Source organism: Camelus bactrianus, chromosome 9 (assembly GCF_048773025.1).
Source record: "Camelus bactrianus isolate YW-2024 breed Bactrian camel chromosome 9, ASM4877302v1, whole genome shotgun sequence".
Lineage (NCBI taxonomy): Eukaryota > Metazoa > Chordata > Mammalia > Artiodactyla > Camelidae > Camelus > Camelus bactrianus.
In genome coordinates this window covers 61,366,770-61,394,262 of record NC_133547.1, presented here as the reverse complement: position 1 = coordinate 61,394,262, position 27,493 = coordinate 61,366,770, and the positions used below count along the sequence as shown (strand labels likewise).

General features: G+C 49.3%; 1 long non-coding RNA gene and 1 other non-coding gene across 2 annotated transcripts in view; one reads left to right on the top strand and one right to left on the bottom strand.

Moving 5' to 3' along the window:
• Window positions 1-27,493, top strand: part of LOC141578758 (uncharacterized) — a 55,325-nt gene that overhangs the window by 24,160 nt on the left and 3,672 nt on the right. The window lies entirely within an intron of this gene.
• On the bottom strand, window positions 1,642-1,711 carry TRNAG-ACC (transfer RNA glycine (anticodon ACC)). Its single transcript has one exon. It is a non-coding gene; the product is annotated as a tRNA-Gly (tRNA).

Sequence of the window (27,493 nt, the reverse complement as noted above, 5' to 3'; positions counted from 1 at the left end):
ATCATCCGTGCAGCACCAAATTGACATGGATTGCTTCCATTTGATTTGCCCGGGTTCGAGTCTTAGAAGGAAAGTGGGAGGCTTACCAGCTGCCATTTATAGTTTTCCTATAAATTCTGGAAAGGAACCAGGCCATGGCGGCACAGAGGTGCATATTGCTCTCAGGGCTGGAGGCTTGGGGTTAATAGAAGCTTGCGTTCATCTCTGAAGGCAAGGGAAATGAGGCGCCCCAGCAGAGTGGTCCTGATTCTGAACCAGCCCCTACATCACCCAGGAGTATCCCTGCCCACAGATACCTCTCCATTGCTTCACACATGAGAGGGCAGGAATGCTCTGGGTGCCAGGCTCCAGGAGAACTTGCCCTGTCCCTCAGACTGTGCTGCCTGGGAAAGGATCTGTTTGTGTGCAGCTTCTATCTGTCTGCTTGAACTGGATTTAAAGAATTCAGAAAACATGCACACCTGTAGAGGGTACTTCTGGGGCTGAAGGATGAACCAGGCATGGTCTCAGCTCTCAGTAAACTCTCCACCAGGCAGGGCAGGTGACACATGGACACCCTTGAGTGTGATGCAAGTCCTTGCCAGTTACTGAAGGCAGGAGCTCCTTCCTGGAGAGGAGACATTTAGGATGAGACTTGAAGGGTAGGGGGTGGAGAAAGAAAGTGCAGGAGGAGGGAATCTGCATGAGCAAAGGCAAGAAGTTAGGATCATGCCGGGCACACTCAGAGGACAAAACTGAATTGCCTGAGTGTAGGCTGAGACTGGAGCTTGGGACCAGGTGGTACGTATCCTTGAAAGCCAGGAGACAGAAAGTAGAATGGTGGTTGCCAGGGACTTGGGGGAGGGGAGAAGGGAGTTGTTGTTTAACAGTACAGAGTTTCAGCTTTGTAAGATGAAGAGTTTTGGAGATGGGTGGTGGTGATGGTTGCACAACAGTGTGGCTATACTTAATACCACTGAATTAAACACATAAAAATGGTCAGATGGTAAATTTTATGTTATGTGTGTTCTACCACACCAAAAAAAGAAAATCCTTGAAAGCCAGCTTAATGTGTAAGGGCATGACCTCTGAGTTAGACAAACAGACCCAGGTTTGTTGCTTCATAGTTGGGCAACCTTGGGCAAGTCAGCTCATTTCTCAAAGCCTCAGTTTCCTCATCAGTAATATTGGGAAGTTGTTAAAACCGCTGTGGGGAGTAAATAAAGTTATTGCTGTGGTGTGTATGGTGTGTGCCTGCATCCTTGTTCATGCCAGGTGCTGAATCTCTTGCCTTAGGGAGCCCAGAATTGTGTGTGTGTTGGGGTCGGGGGGGTCACTGGTAGGTGCTCAGACATGTGCAGTAGACAAGTAATGCTGGGGGCTGTGTCAGGAGGCAGTGGGGTTGCTCTGGGGTGGAGGATGACTTTCCAAAGCTGCGCAGAGCCAGAAATGAAGCCCAGCTTCACCACACACACACACACACACACACACACACACACACACACACACACTGAGATCTTGAATCCACTCTCCTATTTTGTGCTTCCTGTTTTTCTCGTGTTTTTTGTGTTTATTTCTCTTTTGGATTGATAATTTTTTATTAATGTCTTTTTTTGTGGGTAAGGGGTAGTTAAGTTTATTTATTTATGTATTTATTTTTAATGGCAGCACTGGGGATTGAACCCAGGACCTCATGCATGGTAAGCACGTGCTCTACCACTGAGCTATACCCTCTCCTCATTATTGCTTTTTTTCTCTTCTATTAATTGAAAATTATACATTGTGTTTCTTACTCTTTTTCCTTTTAGATTTCTTAGAAATTACCACATGCATACTTATCAAGATCTTAAGTTAGTCCATCACTTTACCTTTCTCTTTTGTAATACAAAATTTGAAAACATCTTAACTGTCTCTACCCACTCCTGACTGTAACTTTTTGGTTATGTACTTTAATTCTACGTGGCTTTACTATGAGCTCACAGGGCATTATAATTCTTGTTATATTATACAGCCAATGTTTGTTCAGCTTTACTCATATATTTACCCCCTTTTGGGGGGCTCTTTATGCCTTCTGGTATCTCAGATCTTTAACTGAGATCATTTTCTTTTTGCTTAACATATATCCTTTATAATATCCTTTAAGAAGAGTTCCCTGGTTACACATTCTCTCAGATCTTGTTTGTCTGAAAGTGTGTTTGTTTTATGCTCATTCATGGAATATATTTTTCCTGAATAAAGAATTGGGATGTCAGGTCCCTTCCACTCCTGGCTTCTGTTGTTCCTATTGATAAAATAGGCTGTAGTCTGAGCACATTGACATTTTCTTTGGTTCTCTCTCCCTCTTTCTCTCATGTGTCTTTTGCAATTTACTATGTGTTTAAGGCCGTATTTCTTTCTTTTCTTCTTCTTTTTTAAATTCTCGTTGAAATTGGGATTCTTTTTTTTTTTTACTTTATTTTCTTTAAATTTTTTTCTTTTATGGAAGGAGGTAAATAATTAGGTTTATTTATTTATTTATTATTTTTTAATGTTGGTACTGGGGATTGAACTTAGGACCTCCTGCACTCTAAGCATGCACTCTGCCACTGAGCTATACCCTCCCCCTCCTTGGGATTCTTAACATCTGTGAATGTTATCTCTTATCATTTCTGGAAAATTCTTAGCCAGTTATCTCTTCCAAGTATTATCTCTCCCCATTTTCTCTCTCCTCTCCTCCTAAAACTAATCATAGTTCAGTCTTTTCCAAGTCTCTTAAGCTTTATTCCATATTTTCTGTCTTTTGGTCTCTCTGTGCTGTTTTCTGTTGCTTATTTTTAATCTACCTGCCAGTTCACAAATTACCTCTGTAGCTAAATCTAATCTCCCATTGCATTTTAAAATTTCAGTTATGGTATTTCTCATTGCTGGAAGTTCCATTTACTTCTTTCTCAAGTTGGTTAGGTGGCTCTTTATAGTTTTCTACTTCCTGCAGATATTTTCAAGCTTGTCTTTTATTTCATTAAACATAGTGAGCATGATGGTTTTATAACCTATACTCGATAATTCCACTATCTGAAGGTATATACGCCTGTGTCTGCTGTCTGTTGTCTCTGCTGGTTCTTGTTCATTGTTTCCTTGTGTGCTTGGTTATTTTTGGCTTGTGTACTGCTCAAAATGTACTTGAAAATTTATTATGAAGATACCTTCCTCCAGAGAGGGATTACCTGTCCTTCTGCCAGGTACCTCAGGGTAACAGTAGTCCGGGAATGCTTTGAACTAAATTCATGACTTGAGGCTTTTTGACCATCAGTGATGTGGATTAGGGCAGCTACTCTGTATGAAGGCTAGCTTGTGGTTATAGCTTCTCAGGGACATCCCCACCCCACTTCTTCTGCATTCCCTTGGAGGTGAGTCCTTGTAGGGGGCTAGCTTAATCTAGGAGGGTTCCTGGTAGATTGCCCACTTGTGGAGGAAACTAGGTTTTAAAATTTGTCCACATTGCCCATCAAGGCCATTCACACTGAGATTCACATATACCTGTATCTGCAAACACCCACAGAGCCAACATGACTGGTACTCCTTACTTTTCTAGGTTCTTGCCTCTCCTTTAATTTTGACCTATTCCTTTCTCTCTTGCCAGTTCTTCGGTGCTTTTTAAGAAGGATTTTTTTGTGGTCCATCTAGCATTTTGGGTTGTTTTCAGCAACACTGTTCTCTAAAACAGAAGTTAGCAGATCTCATTCTGTGTGATTTTTTTTTAATTGAAGTATAGTTGATTTACAATATTATATTCATTTCAGGTGTGTAACATGATTCAGTATTTTTATAGATTATACTCCATTTAAAGTTATTATAAAAATAATGGCTATATTTCCCTGTGCTGTACAATATACTCATGCTGTGTGATTTTGAATAAGTCACTTCTCTCTGGGCCTCAGCATTATGTACTTCAGAGGGTGGTTAGGAAGATAAATGAGAAAATGAAGGTAAAGGCACAGTGCTCTGCACATAGTGCTTATTCTTGACTCTGATATATATATATATTTTTTTTCTTTTTTTCTTTTTTTTTTTTTTGGTGGGGAGGTAAGTAGGTTTATTTACTTTTTTAGTGGAAGTACAGGGGATTGAACTCAGGACCTCATGAATGCTAGTCATGGGCTCTATCACCAAGCTATATTCTCCCCACTCATAGTGCTTATTCTTGGCACAATAAGTAGCAGCTCCTTTTTCTTTTACTACCTGGTGGGGCTGGATCTCTGGGACAAAGCAGGAGCACAGTCATTCAGTCTGAGGCCCAAGGTCCTGGGGGCTGATGCCCAGAATTCACCATCCTCCTTCAACCCCTGAGGTGCCAGCTAAAGTTTAACCCAACAGATGGAGGTCTGTCGCACAACCCAGCTGGGCACCTGACCACCAGCTTCAGTGCTGGGGAGCATGCAGGGACCCTGGGGAAGTCTGGAGCCATGGCCTCAGCAGCATCCCCAGAAATGATATGCATCAGGCCTGCAAGAGTGTTTGGCTGCACATGGTTTGGGGTGAGTTGGCTTGCGAGCCTATCCTTGTAAATAATAAAAAAAGAAAAACTCCCCCTGGGTCTAGAAGGCTGCTAGTAAGTGTTCATTCCCAGAGGAACCAGTTTTCTGGGGCTAAGAGACCAGGGGGCCAGGAGTGCCCCTCTCTACCTTGTAGAGCTGGAATAAGGGAGTCCCCTGGGGCTCACACAGGCTCTCCCCAGAGTCAGTTCTCACCCCTCCACCTGCCTCCATTACCTTCTCCCCCTCGGCCCCACCCGGCCACCCATGCCAGCCCAGGTTACCACAGCTCTCCCTGATACCTGAGAGTTTTAATATGTTTCCAAGGTCATAAATGCTGCTTTCTGTGGATAACATTTTCTCCCCAAAAAGAATTCCCAAAACTCAGGGTCAGATGACACTGCAGTATCCTGTCCCCTCAGGCCCATTTGGTGTTGGTTGGGGAACCTTTTGTCCTTCTCTGAGCTTAGCCCCAGTCATTTTGGTCCCCAGGGCCCTTATGCCATTTCCCTGGAAGGTGACATCTGGCTGAGCAGGTTGGGCAGGCTGGACACGTCCACTCTGACAGTGTGCATTGCAGAGTCCCAGCCCAGAGAGACAGGTCTAGGTTTTAGAGTCAGGTGGGTGGGGAGCAGGTTGGAGATCATTGCATTGGCTGTGGAGCAGTCCAGGTCTGGAAGAATGAAAAGTTGTATGATCCTAAGTCATCATAGAATCCTTTTTTTTTTTTTTAACATTTTTTTTATTGGGTTATAGTCATTTCACAATGTAGTGTCAAATTCCAGTGTAGAGCACAATTTTCCAGTTATACATGAACATACATATATTCATTGTCACATTTTTTTTCGCTGTGAGCTACTACGAGATCTTGCATTTATTTCCCTGTGCTATACAGTATAATCTTGTTTATCTATTCTACATTTTGAAATCTCAGTCTGTCCCTTCCCACCCCCTGCCCCATAGAATCCTTTATAGAATGAAGTTACTTTCTTATCAAACAAGGCACTTTTTACCATCTTACCTGTATACATGCCTAAAATAGATAGATCTTTAAACACGCTCGTCCAGCTAAAAAGAGATGCAGGCCCTTACAAAATGGAAAAGAGATTCAAATGCAGATAAAATGTATCAGTTAAGGAGCCCTAGTCCCTAGGCTGCTGCAGTTTATATACCCTTTAGAGAAGGCAACATTCTCAGAAGCTTTGGCTGCATCCTAATTATCCAGTGGGGAATCGGTGTATCTTTGGAGGAAAACATTACTAAGGGCTTTTAGCATGTGCTGTGTCCAAGAAATTCCCTACAGAGGCAGAGGGAGGGAAATTAGGCCAGCACCAGACTCGGGCACCCATTCTTGTATCAAGAGGCAAACATTACTGCCTCTTTTTTTTTAATCCGAGAAATTCTCTTGAATTCTTTGAACTCTCATAGCAAAGTTTATACTTCTTTTAAGGCACTTATTTCACATCATAAGATGTTTTTCTGAGATTTGCTTGAGTTGTTTCCTTGGCCTGGGCTGCCCTTTCATCCTTTACCTACCTGGCAAACCTCTTCTTGTTACTCAGAGACTGTTCAAGCAGCACCTCCCCACAAAGCTGCCCCTGACCCTTGATACTCCCCATAGAAAGACCAGCTCATCTAATTCTGCTGGAGAGTGAGCTGTGAATGAGAATGATATAAGACAGATGCTCTTCCCTGTTACACTTGTTCTGGAACATTCTTTGATCAGTTCACAGAGCCCTATGAATTGTGTTGGCCTCTTTGTTCCTCCACTGGGCTGTAAGCCCCTTGTGAACAGAGATGAGTGCCCCATCTACCTCTCACTCCTACTTTCCACATCCCAGGGATCCTCACTGGACCAGGTTCTATAGGCTGTGTGGGTCAGTGAGTGTCTGAGTGCAAGCTGCAACACCCATCCAGTAGGGTGTTCATCTGTCTTCCCCAAGGCATCAAGTACAGGGCCCCAAGTACAGCACGGCCCCTAAAAATACTTATGAAATAAAAGAAAGGAAGTGAATTGCAGACCTTTGCAATGGAAGATGCTGAGGTTTCAGGAGTCTTAGCAACTTTCCTAAGCCAAAGTGTGTGGGCGTAAGAATGAGTTCTTAGGACCTCACTTTGTGGTGCCGGCTTGAGGAATTTTCAAGCAACGAAACATTAGAAAGCCCATCTCCAAGAGAGGTGCCTTGGGGTATCTTTGAGAACAGGCTGACCTCAAATGAGCCCTTAGGTGGAAAACCAGTTACTAAACCTAGCTCAGAAGGGACCCAAGAAGGAGGAGCCATAGAACTGAGGACTCTAGAGCCCCAGGGACCGCCCAGGTCAAGGCTGCTGATCAAGGCACATTCCCTGCAGGAAGGAACTGTGGAGCAGTGTCCAGGACCAGAGGGCAAGGCTGATGTCCGTGTCCCTCTGGTCACTGCTGGAGCCTGGCCTTTCTGGATCCTGATGTTTGTATGATGTGGGCCCCACCAGAGTTTGGAGTGTGCTGTTCATTCATTCATTCATTCATTCATTCATCAACATTGATCAGTGCCTCTTTGGAATCAGAGATGACTCAGGCAGGTTGGGGTCAGGTTGTGAAACCCTCCAGTCCCTACCAAGGAATGTGGATGGTGTTTATGGAAGGGCACAAACTGATGATTAGATCAGGCTTGCATTTTTAGAAAGGGACCCTGGCAGCCAATGTGGAGGATGGACTAGAGCGTGGACAGATCATGGGCAGGAAGGTCAATAGGAAGAGGGAAGGGAGGATCTGAGTGGGCGGTAGCTGTGAGAGGACAAGGGAGGGACCGACGTCAGGATGAGGGAGTGAGGAGTCAGCACCACCCCATGGCCACCAGCTTTCTTCTGATGGCTTCAGTGATGCTGCTGTCTCCTGATTGCTACCAAACACTGAATGCATAAATAATAAATAAATGGAGGGATAGTTGGAGGGATAGAAGAAAAGCTATTTGTCTCAGAAGTGAGCCAAGGAACACATCTCCCTACCCACCCGTCCATCACCTCCTGCCTGAGCAGCCATCCTTCACTGAGGTGAAGGGGGGACCACAGGTGTCCTCCTGGTCCAGCAGGATGTCAGTGACTCATGTTTGGCAGCTCTCAGCATGGACTGACTCCTGGAGGCTCAGTTAGTCACCTGTGAAACAAGAGCCCTGTGATTCCTTCTTGCCCAAAACCTAAGGCAGTGAAGGACTCCCTGGAGCCATAAATTTGAACTTCTGGCAAGGAAAGTCCTTAGGTTCCCATGGAGACCTCATCCTTAGAGAAAAGAGAGGGAAGGCAGGAGAAGCCAGAGCCTAGTGTAGAGATCAAAGATCTCAGCTTGATGCCTGCCAAGGAGTTGGGTCTCAACTGCACTCCCCGTATGTTGACATCCTGTGACCTTTTTCTGGTTACTCACAGCGAGTACAGCAATGTCTAGACAGGTTATTGTTGTTTAGACTGACCTGTTGAAAGCTCCATCCACAGGTGACCTCAGAATGGCATTCACCATAATCAAAGTTCACGTTCAAAGTAGTGTGCGTGGGGGTAGGGGGCAGGGAGGAGAGGTGAGAGGGGCTGAGGGCAGGGGGAGGAAAGTGCACTGGTGACATGCAGGAAAAGCCTAGAGTCCTGGGTTCCAATCCCCTGTGCCACTCCCACTGGGCGACCACAGGAGATGATCATTTCACCTCTCTGAGCCGATCTGATCACAGGGGCTGCAAGGTGGTGTTTGTGTCTCTGTCCCCTTGGTCTCAGTCTGGGTCCTGTGAAGGTTGAGGCACTAGGCACAGACCCTCTGCACTGGGTTTGAGAAGACAGATCAAAGATGATCATTCCTGCTTCTCCTGCTCAAGCTGAAACTTGTGGACCAGTTGATGCTGAGGATTGACAGTAAGTGAATCTTGGCATATCAGAACTGGGAGGGCGCTTAGAGGCATCCAGTCAATGCTTTGATATTAGATGAAATGAACGCCAAGGGAGGGTGGAGGAGCAATTGAGGCTCTGACCAAATAGAGCTAAGCTTGTCCTCTTGTGCTCCGAGGACTCCCGGGGGGACATCCGTGTTTGGCATTCTGGGCTGCAATACACCAGTGGTCACTGATTCAGAACCAGCCTGTTCCCCGCCCTGTGGCACCACCAGCAGGGCCTTCCTGACCTTGCCCATCAAACCCCTAAGAGAAGAGAGCCTGCGCAGTCAGGCCTAGTGGGCGAATGTGGCCTTCCTGTCCTATTGCAGTGGTAGCAGCAGCAGGAGTGGGGAAAGTGGTCCAAGCACAAACAACAAAGGTGAAGAGTCCAAGGGCAGGGTGGGAGCCGGGCAGCCCTGTTCCAGGAGATAAGGCTTGTGCTTGTGCTGAGGCAGGCAGTGCCTTGCCCACAGAGCGGGAGCCCGGTGGTGGTGGTGTTCTCAGTCCAGAGCGGTACTCCCCTGGGGTTTGTCAGGAAAGGCAAGAGCCAGGCATTGAATGGCTGTGCCAGCCTGAGAAACCCCAGGAAGGAGGCTTGGAGATGGGGTGTTTAGGCCCTGGCTAGATGGTACAGGCTGGGCATCCCTGGATCCCGGTCATGAATGCTACCAGTGACTAGGGAACTTTGGAGCAAAAGGCATTCTGTAAATCTCCACAGCACAGCCAGGAGGCCCGCCTAGGGTGGCTGCCACCCCTCCTCACCTCGGGTGAGTGAGGAAGAATGTGGAAAAGCTGGGCGGGGCAGGCCCCCAGGGAAGGAGGCTGTGATCTTTGTGCTGTATTTGTGTAGCAAATACCCTCCCAGGCCTCCCAGGTCTCCTGGTGCCACCTTGGAGCTGCAGATATGGGGTACACAGTCCAGAGCAACATGGCCTTTCCTCAAGGCACGAATCACCCCCACAAAGCTTCCTCTGGGCTCTTCAGTGTGTCCTCCAGGCCCTGCCTGCTCAGGGGAGAGGAGATGCCCTGGCTGCTTCTGAACGAGTGATGGAAGGGGAGGAGCAAGTGGCCAGACAGACAGGCCCTCAGTCCCCAGGCCTTCCACCTGCTAGCAGGGAGGGAGTGTGATCTGGGGCTTCAGCAGGTCTGGGTTGGGGGGATGGTGGAAGGAAATGAACAGACTGGATAAGCCACTGATCTTGGCCTTCCAAGATGAGTGGTAACCAAGTGCTTTCAGAGTCAAACATCACATCCTTCAGATGTGGACAGACAGTGCTCCCACCCTCTCCCCTCATGTCCTGAGAAGCCCCAGCAGTAACTCTGCTCCTGCTCTTTGACCATCCCTTCCTCCCTCTTCCAAACTTCCTCTGCCCCCTGGTCCAGCTCAGTCCTCTGTCTTGCAGGAAGCTTTCCCTGCTGCACCAGCCCTTGCAAACCTCCTGCATTTATCTGCTCCTGTTCCTGCACCAGTCTCAGGCAGGGCAGGGAGCTGGTGTAAGAGGCAGCAGAGAAGGAAGGTAGGAAGAGAGCAAGGCCTGGGCCCTCTACAGTTGGGCAGGGGCCTGGAGTGGAGGCTGGAGGCCACCAGAACTCCCAGGAAAGGACGCCTGAGGGGGTGAGTGTCTCTTAGGAATCAGCCAACATGGGGAGGATAGATGAACAATGGGAGCCCTGGTCAGAGAGCTGGGCTTAGTGGGGCTTGGCAGGTGCATCACTTAGGGTACTAGTTGGGACTGTGGTCAATGGAAGAGACAGGGAAATGGGGGAGGGGCTGGGACCTGGGTCTGGGTGTCCCTGGATGGTGAGGCAAAGTCTGAGGGCCTACCACCTACAGCCCACCCTGGGACTTTAGGCAGGAGGAGCTGGGTGGTGGGGCACGGTGACCTGATCTAAGTGGAAGTCACTGGAGAGCCCATTTGGGGTGCAGAAGCAGTACCCCCAATGGTGGACCTCTCCTCATTAAATGGGACAGGACCCCTTTCCTGAAGGGGAGCTGGATTGGAGCTCATGGGAGGCAGCCTTGGGAACTTTGAATGAGTCTTTGCCAGGGGCAGCTCTGCCCCATCCTTTATTCTCACTCCTGATGCCACAAGTGCATCTGTGCCCTGAATGGGGCCACTGTGGGTAGCGGAGGTATTCTCAGCACCAGCTATCACAGCCTGACCCAGGTTACCACCCAGCCAGCCAGCCCATCACACAAGAGGAGCTGAGCATGGTGGGACAGCAGGCATCCACTCATTTTGAGCAAAATATGGCTCTTGGCATAGCCCTGAGCCAGTCTCCTGCCGCTACAACAGGCCTCATGGTGGCCTGGGTGCTCCCTACGCTCCAGGGGAACAGTGTCTGGAGGCCTGGCCAGCCATGCACCACACACTGCAGGATTGACTGGCAACAAAACATGTCAGTTCAACATCATTAGTCATGAGGGAAAAGCAGATTAAAGTCACAAGGAGATACTACCACACATCTACTAGAGTGGTGAAAAAAAATTGACAAAAAAAGTGCTGGTCAGGATGTGAAGCAACTGAAACTCTCAGACGTGGTGGGAGGGAATGCAAAATGGCACAGCCACTTTGGAAGACACTTTGGCATCCTCTTATAAAAGTAAGCATAGACTTACCAGGCAACCCAGAAATCTCATCCCTAGATATTTATCCAAGGGAAATGAAGTTAGTTTCACACAAAAACCGGTAGGCAACCATTTAGGTGGCCTTATTCATAATCACCCCAAACTGGTGATAGTCCAAATGCCCTTCAGCTGGCACATGAATAAACAGATTGTGGTACACCCATACGGTGGAATGCTACTCCTCAATAAAAAGGAATCAGCTACTGGTACGAGCGACAGTAGCGATCAATCTCAAATGTGTTATGCTAATTGAAAGAAGCCAGACCCAAAAGACTCCATACTGTTGATTCCATTTACGTTTTGGAGAAAGCAAAACTCTAGGGATAGAAAACAGATCAGTGATTACCAGGGCCTAGGGGTAGGAGTGAGGTGGCGGGGATTGACTATAGAGTAGCACAAGGGAGCCTTTTAGGGTGATGGAAATATTTTACATATTGGTTGTGGTGGTGATTACAAAACTATGTGTTTATCAAAACTCATAGAACTATATACTACAAAGGGTGGATTTTACTGTATGTAAATGATACTTCATTAAACCTGACTTTAAAACACACACACATATTAATCACAGCCACTATTTCTGAGCACCTAGTAGGCACTGTGCCAGGGGCTCTGAGTGTTTTCTCATCCGTCCATTCATTTGATCACTCATTCAGCAAGCATTTACTGAGCTCCTCCACCCAGTGCAGCACAACATCTAGTTAATCCTGCCTAACACCTACAAGGCACATGGGTCCCTGAGTCGTATAGGGAAACCAGCAGGAAGATGTGCCTGGAGCCCAACCCTGGGGGGCCTACAGGTGAGCTTGAAAGTTCTCTGTGGGTGCATTTCATGGCGAGAGGAATTCCTAGCTTTGTCAGCCTCTCAGGGGAGTCTGCAGCCCAGAAAGAGAGGTGGAGGTGAGGGAACAAAGAGTGATACCCTTGCTCCCTCTCCTTGGTGCTGGCCCTGCACAGGAGGGTAGGCCGTACCCGTCTTGGCCCTGAGCACAGAGCTTGCACTGGTGTGGATTGTGGAAGTTCCAGGCCCACTTCTGTGTTGAGCCTTCTTGCTAGGTGGCTTGTCCTCTGCTTTGGAGCCTGTCCGTGTCTGCCCAGCTCAGATGGGAGTGGTCCTGGCTTCTCTTGTGAGACTCCAAATGTGGAAACCCCCTGAATAAAATCACTGTGAGGCACACATGCACAGGAACACTGTACAGCAGGAGAAATGAGCAAACCAGATCTATGCGGACTAACACAGACCCATCTGAAGGATACAAGGTGGAGCAGAGAACAAATGATGAGATGGACAACATATGACACCATTTAAGTATGTTGTAAAGACGCATGATAGTACCATGCATTGTTTTTTGTTGTTGTTATTTATTTAGTTTTTGGGGGGGAGAGGGAGGTAATTAGTTTATTTAACTTTTTTTTTAATGGAGTTACTAGGGATTGAACCCAGGACATCATGCATGCTAAGCATATACTCTACCACTGAGCTATATCCTCCCAGCTAATAGTACTATGTATTGTTATGATGATAAACTTAGGTCATAAAAATATAAAAATATGAACAAGAAAGGTACATACTAACTTCACAACTGTTTTAGCTCAGGGGAAGACATTAGCAAAAAGAGATAAAAAAAAAAAAGGTCAAGAGGCTAACAAACAAATTCAACCAATCAGAGATGTACGAGTTAAATCAAGGGGCTGTATTGCATATTGTTGTCTGTACTTTGGGCTGAAATATTTCATGAATAAACAAGCCAGAATGAAAACATTACAATGAGTGAAATAAGCAAGACACAAAAAGACAATTATCATATGGTTCCACTTACATGAGGTAACTAGAGTAGAAATTCATAGAAACAGATAATAGAATAGTGGCTCCTGTGGGGCTAGGGGGAAGGGGGAAGGGAATCATTGTCTAATGGGTATGTGGAGTTTCAGTCTGAAAGGATGAAAAAGTTTCAGAGATAGATGGTGGTGATGATTGCACTATAATGTGAATGTACTTAATGCCTCTGAACTGGATGCTTAAAAATGGTAAATTTTATGTTATGCATATTTTGCCACAATAAAAATAAATAAGCCAGAATAGGCAAATCTATAGAGACAGAAAGTAGATTACTGGTTACCTAGGGCTGAGGAGTATGCTGGGAAAATGGTGGGGAGGGGGGTCATGACCAAGGGGTGTGGGTTTCCTTTTATGGTAATGAAAATGTGGTCATGAAAATGTTCTAAAATTTGTTGTGGTCATGGATGCATGACTCTTTGAGTATACTAGAAAACATTGAATTGAACACTTACAAATTTTATTTTTTTTATTTTTGAGAGGGTGAGGCAATTAGTTTTTCGTGCATGCTGTGCATGCGCTCTACTACTGAGCTATATCCTCTCCCCTGAATTGAACATTTTCAGTGGGTGAAGTGTATGGTGTGTAACTTACAGCTCAATAAAGTTTTTTTTTAAAAAAAAAAAGGCCGAAAGGAGGCAAATCCTTTCTGTGTTGGCTCTTCTAGTAGAAGCCATGTTCTGTCTGGTCTCAACCTACCTCTGACATTTGTGTCATGAAGTCATCAGGAGCCCAGGGCCTCCTCTACCCCAACCACCCGTGACATGGGGAGGGAGCCCCGCTAGCGCAGCTTCCAGGGCTGGAGCTATTGCCACATCCATGGGGCTCTCAGATGGGAGCAGAGTCATAGGCTCTGCAGAATGAGGTTAATGAAGCTGCTCCAGGCTCTAGAGGTTTTGAGCCTTAATTAATACTTGCAAGGCCCTCAGTGATTGTGAAATCAGAGGTTCTGTAAATCTGCACATCAGTGGCCTTATTAGTGTCAGTGCATTATGCAGGAGAAAGAAGCCAGCCTTCTTATCACTGTCTTAGCTCCTTGGAGAGGCAGGTCCCAAGGTGTTGAGGCCAGGCCGAAGCTGTCTCTCATAGCCCCTTATCTTGCATTCCAGGCCACCCCCAGTGTCCAAGTGGTCTGGACTGGTCTTGTGCTCTAGGGAAGCCACCCCAAGTACTGTGGCCAGGCTCCAGATGGGGTCTTTAGAGGGCAACTAGGCAGAACACCCCCCTACACACAGCAGTCTTGGCGATTGTCCCTCCAGGCCTAAAGAAGGTGGAGCATTTCCTTTTCTGAAAATCTTAGGATTCCAGTGAGGGCTGTCCCAGGCAGCCATCCTTTCTGTGATCAGTATGTTTCCTAGGATTGAGCATGGGCAGGTATTGTGGGGCCCTGAGGGCAGGACTGGCTCTGCCCTCTGCCCTGGGTTCTCCCAGGCTGCATGCACAGCCTTTCTCCTTTGTTCTGGTGCTGTCTTCCCAGGGATGGATCCTCAGACCACCTGACCCTTTGAGCCACCAACCCAAGAGCACCTCACACTAGCCTCTGGGGCCCCTGTTTATATTGGCATCTTGAACTAGTGCAGGACCATCCCCACCTGGCAGAGCCTTGGTGCCCTTAGGCACTGTGGCCGCAAACCCATTTGTAACCACTTGGGTGACTCTCTGGCAAGGGAGGTGGGAAGTAAAGGGAGGCATGGGTCAGGAACCAGGGTATGTGGTCCTAGGTGCCTTCAAAGACCTGGGGACCTTTAAACTTAGGGATCCTGGAGATCCATGAACTTGAGGATTGGCAACCCAGGGTACCTGTGGACCTGGGTATCTTCAGCCCAGGGGCCCCATAGCTCCCCATACCTCCTGACCCTGGGCCAGCTTCTGGTATGTGAGCCTCTCTAGCCAACCCCTTCGATGGGTACCTGCCACATGCACTGCTGTTAGGAATGGCACAGTCTTCCCTCCATGTAGGATCCGGTTTCTGATGACCTGTTTCCCAGCTTTCCACATTTCCTCTAGCAATGTTGCATCCTAATGGATACAGCCTGCAACTCCTGCCAGGTAACTCTGAGGATCATGAACATCCTCCTTCATGTCAGCTGTCCCTCCTTTCCTCTCTCCCTCCCAGCTTCCTGTCATCCTGTAACATAGTCAGTATATTTCTTATCTTAACCAGGGCCTGTCAAACCAGAAGGGACTGAGGCCAAAGCCAGATGGCCCCCCTACAAGAGATGCCTCTCCAAGCTGATGTGGATCTCATCCCCAGCCCTCTCAGGGAAGCAGTGTAGTGTTGTGGTGTAGACCTACAGGCTGTGGAGACAGCTTCCTGGGTTCAAACTCCATCTCTACCTCTTACCTGCTGTGTGACCCTGGGTAAGCTGCTTGACCTCTCTGTACATCATCTATAAAATAAGGACAATCATAATACAGCATGGGGTTGTTGTGAGGATTAAATGAGGTCATGCATGGGAGGTGCTGGGCCTGGAATACAGTAAACACCTAAGGAAGACTGGCTGTCGAAGGTGCTAAACTGGCTGCTTCTGAATCTCCTTGAACATCCGTCATCCATGCCTGACAGCATGTCCTGAGAGAGTGGCCAGGCATCTTGCCCAAGCCAAGGTGACCCCTGTCCACAATCTGCCCTCAGATCTGCCCTCAGTCTCCTGCCCCAGCAGAGGAAATGCTGCCCACAAGAGATGGATGCTGAAACCCCTCCCCAAAAGTGTGTCTGTGCAGCACTCCTCATAGGTTCCCCACACACTCCCCACCCAGCGCCTCCTGGGGCCCGAAGTAGGATGGAAGGGCTGCTTAATGAGAGGGTGCAGGCCTCTGCCTAATCAGACCATCCCAGAGGCAGCTTGGAGAGGTCAGCTTTCTTTTATTTATAGTTAAACTCTGCCATTATGGACCATCTCTAATTGGGGAGCTCTTTTATTATGTTTTCTTTATGTTCACTTCATGTGGATGAATGGAAAAATAAATGAAAGGGAAAATCATGGTGTTGTGGTTAGGAAACACTGCCAGAGAGAATGGTAGGCTTCATGTTCGCTGCCTTGGTGGCATGGCTGAGGTGTCGCAGGGCGTCAGAATAAGACATGGCCTTTCTTAGGTATAGTTATGAGGTGCTCATGGGGCAGGGCACCTGCAGCGATGGGAACTGACTGGAGCTTGAACTCTTGCTTTGCCATTGGGAGCCTCTCCAGGCCTTACTACTTACATTGAAAATGGGGCTGGAATGCACAGTCCCCTTAGAGATGACAAAGGAAGCTTAGCAGCAAGTGCAAGAGAGGTTGCGACCCAGTTCCAGCCTGCCCTAGGTGTCCTAGACCCCTGTCCCATGTCTTTTGAAGCCCAGGGAACCACTGCCCCTCCCCTCCTTTGCAGTTACCACTGCTTTGGGAGGCAGGAGAGCCCTGAGTGACCAGGCCAAGATGAGAAGAACACTCCCATCTGCAGTGGGGACGGTCCTGCAGGCCCCATGGAGAGGCAGGAGTTAAGGTGGCCATAGTGGGTCATGAGTTGCAGCCACAGATCTCCCTCTGCACGAGTCCATTTTAGGATGGTGGGCTGGCATCTCTTACTGTGGAACAAGGCCTGACTTATTTTAAGCTGGGTGGAACAAAGGGCTTGGTGTCTCTGTGGTCTGTGCACATGGTGAGGCTGTGGTGGGAGGGACGCCAGTGGGCCCAGCTCTTAGCCCTCATCTGACCTCCTGTGGGTCAGCATGCCTGCAGTGGTGCTCATTCTCCACCCAAGGCCTGGCTTGATTCCCCTCAGGGCGAGTGGACAAGGAAGGTCCATCCTTAGGCCCTGGCATGAGGCACTTGGGCAAGGCAAGGCAGATGCTAGGGGTCGGCTCAATGGTCATGTCCAGAGGCTGTGGCTGGGTCAGGCTCACTCAGGCCAAGGGAGTAGGAGCATCTTGTGAGGTGGAAAAGATAGGGAGAGGATACAGGCAGAGCGGGGCTCAGGAGGAGCTTTGGAGGAGTGGGAGGTGGTAGGTGCACAGCTGTTACACTTGAGCTGGACTACCTGGGGTCAAGCCCCTGCTTGGCCAGTTACCAGATATTGTGTGACCTTGAGCAAGTTACCAAATCTCTGTTCCTCTGCTCTTCTGTAAAATGTGGATAATATCAGTAACTTATACCAAGGAGAACTGAAGCTTAAATGAGTTAAATGGGATACACTGAGAACCATGCCTGGCACTTTGTGGTCCCTTGTGGCCCAGACCTGCCCCGGACCTGCTCTGTTCCTCTGTGAGTGGACAACAAAACAGTCAGTCACCTGTCACTCTCTTCCCCCATGAGGGGCAGGAAAGGAAGGATCCTCGCCTTGGGGCTGGCAGTGAGGCCAGTCCTGGCTGCTTCACTCCCTAGGTGTGTGGCCTCCAGCATGTCACTGGGCTTCTCTGAGCCAGTCCTCACTGGCTATGTGGGGATGACGATCCCTACCTCAAGGGTCATTTGAGGATGGGGTGGGAGAACAGATGGGAAGACCCAGCCTGGGGCCTGCGTGCAGTAGATGGTCAGCTCCTCCCACAAGGCCTCAGTGAGTCACTGGGGTAGCAAGGAATCCTAGGACCAATATAGCATGCCCTGCCAGTTTCATTTCTTCATTTCTTCACCAGTCCACCCCCTCCTTGCCAGTCCCACCTCCTTTGACCTTGTTCAGGCCTCTCTAGGCCTCTGTTCCGACCCTCCAATCCATTCTCCACACTCAGAATGAACCTCAGAACATAAGAGTCAGAGCATGGGACTCCCTGCCTACAACCATCTATGGCTCCCCATTGTCCACAGGGTAAGGTTCAGACGACCTGACCTGACCTATTAGACCAATGTGATCTGTCCCTGCCTGCTACTCATCACCGCTCTCACAGCTGCTTCCAGCATTTGCCATGCAACAACTGCACAGAGTGAATTGTTTCCTGGACATGCCTGGCACTTCCTGTCTCTAACTTTTCTGTATGCAGTTTATGAAATGAGCTGGATTGGGCAACCCCCGCCCCCTTCCTCCTAGTCTCACCTCCACCTATTGGAAAAAACCTCTCAGGCACACTCCAGATCTTTTGCAGCCACCCTCATCCTCACATAATCAATGATCTATCCTATGTAAACCTCTTCCTACCTCATCACAGAAGCCTGTGATGGAGCAGGAGGTCATAGTGTGCCTGTCTTTTCTTTCCTGCTCCAGCTCATTTGGTGGCTGCTGTGTGGTCCATCTCTTTGCAGATGGACTAGGGTCGGTGGGGAGTGAGGTGGAGAGAGAAGCAAGAGGCCCAAGAAGGACTTTCTTGACCCTGGAGCTGGGATCTGACATCCTGGGCTTCTCCATGGCTGAGGGGTAACTTCTCGATCTTTCTCAGCTGGGCATTTTCATGGCTCCTTCTCATGCCCTTCCCACTAGGAACCTCCCAGTGCAGTTTTCTGGCATGGGGTTCACCTCGTCCATGGCCGCTTGTGACCTACACCAGCCTCTTTCTGCCGCTGCCCCTCACCTGGAAGGAAGCTGTCTTGGGCAGGATCCCTTTTTGATGACCCCAGGCCAGCTCCTTTCTGCTAGGGATTTGGGGGTGAGTGTGGAGCCCACTCTGTAGGCATTTGTGACCCACTGTGGGAAGTTTGGATGTTAGCAGTCTGAGAATGTGGGGACTCCTCCAGAGGGTTTGAAACAGGACAGTGAAATGATAGATGTCTACTGTACCCCTCCAGACAAAAGATGATGGTGTTTTTCCTGGGATGGGAGCTAGGGAGGACGGGGGAGCTGGCCTGCTAGAAGGTGGAGTTGACGGACTTGCTGCAGGTTTGGATGCAAGGGACAATGGAAGAAGAAGAGTCCAGTGTTTGGGGACTGAGTAACTGGGTGAATGGAGGTGCCAGTCATTGACAAGGGAGAAGTCCAGTGTGGAGCACGTTGAGGGGGGCAGAAGTTGAGAGATCAGGCTTGCTCATGCAATGTTTGAGGTGGAATTGTTAGGAGGCAGATAAATCAATGCCAGGCTTCTACTAGCCCATATGGTGCCCTTGTGCAAATGAGAGGAGGGCATCCTTTCCTTCAGGCAAATGTAGCCTCCTACCAGGACACATGGCTTGGTGAACAGAGCACAGCTGGCCCTCATCCCCATGAGTCCCCTTGGCCATGTACCCTGGTGCAGCAAACAAACTACACAGCTCTGCGTGATAGCCCTGGATGTGCAGGTCTGGAGCTCAGGGGAGCATTTGGGACTGAGGGAGAGCCATAGCTTATGGGATGTTTATTTGGATGCTATATGGGAAAGTGAGTCCCCAGCCAAAGTGGGAAGGAAGGACCAGGGATGCGCCTAGGTGGGCTGAGAGACCTCCCTTTCCTTCTTTTCCTGAAGGTGAGGCCCTGCTGCTTCCCTACAGTGCTGAGGAGCTGTGAGCCCCTTGGTCTTGTCTTCTCCAGGTTGATCCTGGGGAGTGGTGCAAAGGTAGGGGTGAAGGGGCCTCGCTCTCTGTCTCTTCTCATTGTCCATCCTTGATGCAGGGATGTTGACCTCTGTCACCATGCTGATGTCCTCAGTGTTTCCGAAGGGGCTCCACAAACAGGCTAAGCACCAGGTTGAGGGGAGGGACATTTAGAGTGCCCCTTGGCACCCAACAGGGGAGGAGCAGGACTAGTCAACCAGGCCACAGAGACCATAATGGCTGGGGAAACAAACAGCCAAGTGTGATAGAGGGTAGCTGGTGTCAGACTTCCTGAGTTCGAAGCCTGGGGCTGGTTCTTACCAGCTGGGTGACCTCAGCAAATCCATTAGCAGCTGTAAGCCTCAGTCTATCCTGTAAAATGAAGATGATAATAGTACCTACCTCATAAGGCCGTGGTGAGAAATGAATGAGTTTTTTCACATAAAGCAGTTAGCACTGTACTTCAAATTGTAAGCACCCACCCCATCATTATTAGCTCATATGGTATGTTCTAGAAAAGCCCTTCCCAGTGGAATCCCAAAGCCCCCTGTTAGTTGCTGACCAAAGCAGGAGGAGAGGAAGTGGCAAGTGGCCTTGCTGAGCTGGTAAAGCACAGAGCTGCTTCCTGCCTCCCCAACCCGAGCCCTCAGCCCTCAAGGGCTCACATCGCCAGAGCGAGCCATGTGGAGGTAGCTCAACGGGGGCTCTCCCCATGTCAAACACTTCCAGCGAGGGTGATGTCACAACTCCTTAGGACCAGTCCAGAACTGCCCAGCCCCCACCTTCTATGTTTTCCTGTGGTTTTGCATGAAGCCTAATCTTACTGGTGAGTCCTTTTCTATCTTAAGAGCAAAAGGGAAGTAAGCTTGGCGTGGGAGCCTTTGTTGTTCCACCTCCAGACCTTCTCTTCAGCCTCTATGGAGTTCTGAACCCCTTTAAAAATCTGATGAGTGCCTTAGACTCTTTCTCTAGAAAAAAGTCTGCCAAATACATATGTTCACAAACCAAACTGCAAGATATCCCATCTTTTAGGAAAGGTTCCAGTTTTAACTTGATAGTTAAGCTGGCAGACTTTGAAGTTGAATTTCCTGGGTCCCAATGCTGCTTCATTTATTCACTAGCTGTGAGACCTTCAACAAGTCATGTAATATCTCTAAACTTCAATTTTCTTATCTTTAAAATGGAAGTGGCATTAGTGGCTTCTGCATAAAGTTTTGAGAGGGTTAAATGTAGGGTAACTAAGTTGTCCCATTTGGGACATTTTCATTTTTACACCAAAAGTCCTGCTTTCAGGGAAATCCCTCAGTAGTGGATAAACCAGGACAGTTGGTCTTCCTAGTAAAATGACATAATGTCCAGAAATCAGTTAGCCCAGTGCAGGCAGTTCGCCCAGGCTCTGTCATGGTCAGCGGATACTGTTGGTCTTTTCCCTAATTAATCCATGTAATAGGAATGTTGCCCTGATGATCAGGAGTCCAGGACTCGGTTTACCACTCTGTCCCCATCCTGCTTTAATGGCTTCCTGGGCAAAACTCCAGCCTCCCTGGGCCTCAGTCCATTCACCCATCAAACAAGGGAGATGAACTTTAGAGTCACTGGGGATTCCTCCCTCTAAAGGCTATGAGATTTATTCAGGAATGCCCTCCCAGTGCCTGGTAGGAAAGCCCTGAATGTGGATGAATTTGCCTGCTTGGCATGTTAATGAGAAAAGTCCGCATGTGTTCTAGCAACACAGTCTGCTCAGGGAGAAGCCTGGATTGGAAATTTCATTTGCACATCTTCCCAGCCACACCTCCTCACTAGGGCCGAGAAAAGTTGGGAGAAACTGGAGACCCTTTTCAGTGTGATTGTCCTGAGAATTAGGCGGCCCAGCATTTCAGACCCAGCACCTAGAACAGAACTTGAAACATGGTAGGTACACAACAAACCTTTGCAAGGTGAATGAATATGTTTGTCTGGTGATTGAATCAGAATAGCTTGGGAGAGAGAGGCAATGCCCTCCAGGGGTCCCAACCCCAAGAGTGCCCCTCTTCTGATGACCCAGCTACTTCCAGACCCAAGGGCTCCAGGCGTGTCACAGGGTGAGCCAGCCCGGGAAGGGCTGCCAGGTAGTTTCAACAAAAATGTCGGACCCGCTCCACACTACACAAGGTTACTGATGCAGTGCCTGTTGCATCTCATATTTCACATGATGCCATATGGCTCTTATTTTGTTCTTTTTGTTGCTTGGAAAATGGGAGCTGTTTTTTTGAGGCCACAGGATCCCTTCTTGCTGTCCTAACACCTGACCTGGGCTGTCTACTGGCCCTTGACGTTGAACACACATCCACTCTGGAATTGGGCATAGAGATTACAGCAGTTTTCAGAAATTTGGAGCAACAGATTATTTTACTGAAGAAATAGTGAATTCCTCTTACTAAGAAGAGTTCTCAAGGAAGCTGAATGTTGTGGCCAAGGTACCAACTTCTTCATAAGGAGAGTTGGAGAGACATTCTTTCCTTTAAGCCGTAGCATCTAAGGTGAAAACATGCAGGTTTGGATTGATTTGTCACAAATCATGTGTTTGTAACTGGAAAGTGTCCAGCAAACCCAGCAGCGATGTGAGGGCACCTTGGGGCTCATCTGGCTGTGGAGAGAGAGGCCTGAGGTGGTGTAGAGGGGTTGGTGAGGGAGCTCTTCCCACCTCTGGTGATAGAGTTCCCGCTAATTCTGTGCTGGCTTTGTCGTTACCTGTATCTACCAGGCTGTACCCCCACAGCACGCGGACTAGCTGTGCCTTGTCCCCTTGTTGTGGGCTCTGCACTGCCCATTCCTGGACCTGGCCTAAATAGATGTTCCACAAATGCCTCCAGAATTTCACTGAATTTTCCCTGCAGTCCGTAAAGTGGACTATTTTCATGCCAGGCACCCGCAGTTCGGTTGGTAAAAGCTCTCCCTCCTCCTGACCATCTCAGAAGCGAGGCCTGTGGAGAAGGCCATATGTCACTCTGGGCCCTGGGCGCCCAGCCAGCTGGCTCCATTGATCCCAGGGTTGACTCAACCCATCGACTCACCGAGAGCCAACTGCACCAAGCACACAGGGAGCCGGCTTTCCTGTTTCTCCCTTCCTTTGATCCCTTCCTCCCACTCATACTAGGGGAGCATTTGGTTGTATTACAAGCAGTGTTGTAATGCAGCCAGTATTCTAGGTGCTGGGGACACAGGTACGGACCCTACCTGGAAAGTTCTTTACTGAGGTGCACAGAGAAAGAGGTTCATCTTTGCTTCTCAGACAGATAAGGTGAGGAACTCGAATACAAGTTACCCTGAGAAGTGGTCATTTGCTGTTGTAGGCCTCTGGCATCCATTACTCCTTCCCTTGGTGCCCTATTCCACTTTATTTGGATGTCCATCCTTCCCCCGGGCAGCCTGTGGACTTCCCAGCTACCCCAGCCTCAGGGCGGGCATTGATTGAGCGAAGCCAGTCAGCACACCCCATCCACCTGGCCACAGTGATTGGCTAAGGGTGGACCTCAGACCCAAGCTGGGTCAGACAGACCAAGGGGACTTTTGAAAGCCCCCTGAGACCTGGAGAAAGATGGTCTCTGGACTCTTCTGGATGGTCACAGCGTGAACATGGATTTGGAGCAGCTTTGACCCATTTGCGGCCTTGAGTGTGGCCAGGCTGGGGATGAAGCCCATTGCCAGAGGCCGGCAGGCCTGAGAGAATCCCAGAGTGGGGGAACCAATGCCCTGCCTGAACCTGGGCCGAAGCCTCAGCCACCTCTGGACTCTGAGGTTACACGAGCCAACCCACTTTATTATTTGTGTTAGTTTGGGTTGGGTTTTCTGACACCTCTAGCTGAGAGCGTGCTAGCTGATCTCACTAAGGAGGAATTTCAAGTCAGGTTGCAAGGTCAAGACAGGCTGCCTGGGTTCAGGGGAAGGAGGGCCAGACAGCTGGCTGGTGACCCATTGAGGGACAAACAGCCTTGCACCCCAGCCCAGGAGAAGTGGGAAGGGGCCCTCAATGCGGACAGAGGAACCAAGGGGCAGCAGTTCTGGTGAGAGGAGGGCTGGTGCCGAGGACCCTCGCTCCCAGCCTGGGCTGGCAGCTCCGTCAGTTTAACTCCACCTGACTGGTAAATGCAGAGTGCAGTCCACTTAAAGAAATCGGAGCAGCTGCCACTTCAAAGCAGGAAAGATGTGTGTAGGTGGGTGGAGAGGAGGCAGGCAATTATGCAGGGAAAATAGTTTTCTTGATATTCTTCTGGAAATGTGCATGGAGCAGAGGGAGCAGCAGGAGAGATGACAGGAAAGGGAAATGTATTAATAGAGGGTGTGCTTGTGCCTCTCCCAAGGGCCACAGAGATAGAGTGTGCAGTGCTTCCTACGCTTATCTGATCATGGCACCCTTTTCCAGGGAGCATCTGAGAGTCCACGGGACACTCCTGGACGTGGGACTTCATCCACGGGTTGACTAATGGATTTGTTGGGAATGAATGAGTTCTCCTTCTGTGTGTGTGTACAACACTGGCTCTTCCTCGTGACCAGTGGGGCTGGGCACCTTTTGCATTCCGCATCTGGACTTTTCATGCTCAGGGGAAGGGGAGGGGAAGTCAAACCCAGGGGAGGGGGCTGCAATGTGCCAGGGAGAGCTGAGAGCTCTACATGCCATCTCCTTGCCCCCTTAGGGGTCTGCCCACTGATTCCACGTACCCTACATGCCTTGGGTTGGCAGCGGGATGCCACCGAACTCTGAGAAGCAGCTCTGAGTTTGTGAATGTTGGATGCCGATTATTATCCAGCTTCAAGGAAGCTGAATATTTCTTAGGGCTATTTCTGCATAATTATAAATATTTGAGGATATTAAACTCCAAGATTACGCATTGAGGGTATTATTTGAGCAGTGATTGGCTGCATAGCTGGAAATGCAAACATCTTTTCATTCCTCCCTCCTGGAGTACTTAGACTATTTTATAGGATTCAAAAGAAAAAAGTTTCCGTTAAGGAAAAAACAAAACAAAACAAAACAAAACCTGGAAGCCAAGTCAGTTGTTAACATTTATAAATAGCTCTAAATCAAAAAAAGGAATGTGACCACTTTACTTAATTGTGGGGGGTTTGTGATGCATTTTCTCTATGGGTTAGAAAAGCAATCACCATCAAACAACCTACTTGTGCTTCCATTGTGATAAAATGTTCCCTTTAATGGGGCTGACAGCCAAGCGGTGGGCCTTTTAAAGCACTAAATGCTTCCGGGAGCTTTCGTGTGTGTGAGGCTCCTCCATGTGCACTGAGAGCCCAGGACTCACTCCCTCTAAGGACGTGTCTTGGTGCCAGGGGTTCTTAGTAGGAAGTGGAGCCTTTGAAGCAGCAGCTGAGGTCTGGAGCACAAGTGAGGCGTCCATTGCCCTGGCTCTATTCAGAGGCCCAGGATGCTTTGGGGCCTGTCTAGCCTCCCACCCTCAAACCCTTGGTCACCTCATCCTGTCCTCTCAGCCAATGAAGTCCCATATCTCCTCACTTGTTCCGCATCTGCAATCCTCCCACCACAGGGAGCATCCCCATAGAAACATGCTGGCCTCTCCTTCCATCTCCAGCTTTGAACTTGCCCCCTCCCGCCACAGCTTCCCCACAGACCCTAGGGGTTGCCACTCATTCTCCAGACCCCCCCCCCAGTACCCCCTGAGGCTGTGGCTACTGTGCCCTTAAACAAAGCCCCCCAGCCTTTGAGGCTCCTTCATACTGGCCTACCGCCTTCCCAGCCCTTGCTCTGGTCCCTGTCTCACCCTTTCCCACTTCAAAGACCTGCCTTCATCTTGGGTAACTTTAATGAGGTGTGAACAACCCATTCCACATTCCAGGTCACAAGCTTCCTTGATGCCCCTCCCCTTTCTGCCACATCCAGGCTGCCATATCCAGACTGGACACTGTGCAGTCTTGGCCACTAGGGTGACACCTCGGCCACACCCAGTTCTCTGTGTCTCTCGCATATTTTGCCCCTGAGCAGGCAGAAGCTTCTGAGCAGCAGCCCCGGGGATTTTGCGTCCCCTCATTTCCAGCTAGGATCCTGTGGCCATCCCTACGTCTCCCTCTCGACCGCAGGACTCCATCATCTCCATCCTTCACTCCCAGGTGCTGCGAGCTAAGGTCCCTGCCTGGGCAGGGAGCTGCTGCCTGGTGACCCTACTCGACAGCCCGGCGGGAACACCGGCTCTGGATTCCCTCCCGCTCCCCACACCTCACCCCTGCCTCCATCCTCTGTAAAGACGTGTTAATGGGCAAATTCTTCAGAGTAAGATAACCAGGACTTCGTTTTTCCCGAGATGCGGGCAGCCCGCAGGGAGCGTCCTCCGAGACTCTCGGGCAGGCATCCCCGCTTGCTTTTACAGGGTCGCCGTGGGCGTGGCGGGCGGTGAAACCATCCAACATCAGTTTGGATCGAGGTATCACTCACAAAGGTGAATCAAAGCGGGGACAGATCCCGGAGGCTGCGCTCCCCAGACGATGCGTCCAGCCGCTCGCGCCAAGTGTCTCTCCAGCTCACTATCCTTGGGTTGGGGGGGGTGGGGGGAAGAGGATCCGGAACGCAGGGGACGAACCCAAGTGGACCAGGTCGTGGCTCTATCCGGAGTTCCCTGCCCCTACGCCCGCGGGCCCCGGGCGCCCCCTGGAGGCCGTGCGAGCCGCGGACACGCAGCACACATCCAGGAGACCGCATGCGTGAATGGCCTGTCGGTCAACTGGAAAAATACCCCCATGAAAATGGACAAAGAACAGAACAGAGACATTTGAAATGAAACACAAACGCCTAATAAAACATTAAGCTGATGTTTACATAGGCAGGATCTGTTGCAAGCCCTTACATGCATCAACTCCTTTAAATCTCTCAACAGTGCTACTAAGCAGTATTCCCACTCCACGGATGAGTAAACTGAGGCACAGCAGGCTAAGTGACTTGCTCCAGGTTATACAGTAAGTGACAGGGCCAGTATCTGACCTGGCAGCCTGGCATCAGACTCTAGGGCCTTACTTACTGCACCAGACTGATTGTCAACATCTGAAAAATGAGGGGGGAGGGTATAGCGCAAGTGGTAGAGTGCGTGCTTAGTATGCCCGAGGTCCTGGGTTCAACCCCAATACCTCCTCTAAAGATAAATAAATAAACCTAATTACCTCCCAATGCCTCCCCCAAACACACACACACACACATACACACACAGACGAAAAGAAAACCAACATCTGAAAAATACATTCTGGCTAAAGACCAAAGTATCAATTAAAACAATTAATTCAATAAATTAATTTATTCTACAAGTATTTATTGGATGCCTGTTGTGAGCCAGGCCTTATTCTGAGTGCAGGAATAGATACCAAAACACACAAAACATTAAGCTTACATTCCAATGGGGAGAGACAAATATTAAACATGAAAGCATATTCTATGGCAGGTGGGATAAGTATGTGGGGAGAAATAGCAGGGTAAGTGGGAGAGGGAGGGCTGCTATTTAAATCAGGTGGTCAGGTGGACCTCTTTGAGAAGGTGACACTTGAGCAGAGACCTGAAGAAAGGGAGGAGGGAGTCCCGTGGTTATCTGTGAGAGGAGCATTCCAGGCAGAGGGCAAGTCCCTGAGGCCAGTGCTGAAGGCGCTGTCTGAATGGATAGGAGGTGGTGGGTTCCTGTCCTACTTCATTGCTAGTGCCCAGGGTCATGCTAGCTGTTCAAGAGGAACACTCTTGCCTGCTAACCATTGAGTGAGGATAACACCTGCTTTTTTTATCCTGGGCATTCCCTGTGACTGGCCTCATGTGACACTTCTCCCCCATGAGCCTCAGCAGAGAGTAGGATGATCTGGGAAGTGGAAGGAAAGCCCCTACTAATATTGGAGCAGGGAAAACAGGTCCAGCTTCTGGTCCTCTGAGCTGGGCAGCAGCAGAAGTTAGCCCTGTAAAATACGTTGAGAGAGGTTTGATTACCAGGAGGGACAATCTAACCCATACCCCAGACTCGGAGAAGACAGCTCGCTTGGGAGCCTGTGGGAATCGGGGATGAGTGCTCTCTGCACCTACCGATGGCCTGGTGGGATCCTGGGTGCCCAGACCTCTGTGGTCTCTCTGCCTCACTAGATCTCAGAGGCACCTAGAATTCACAGTGAACGTCTCTTCAGTGAGCTCCCTGTGTGTTGGCCTGGAGTAGAAGGGCCAGGCCGTGACTGCTGTCTGCATGGCCTACTTCCCTCCAGAGACAGAA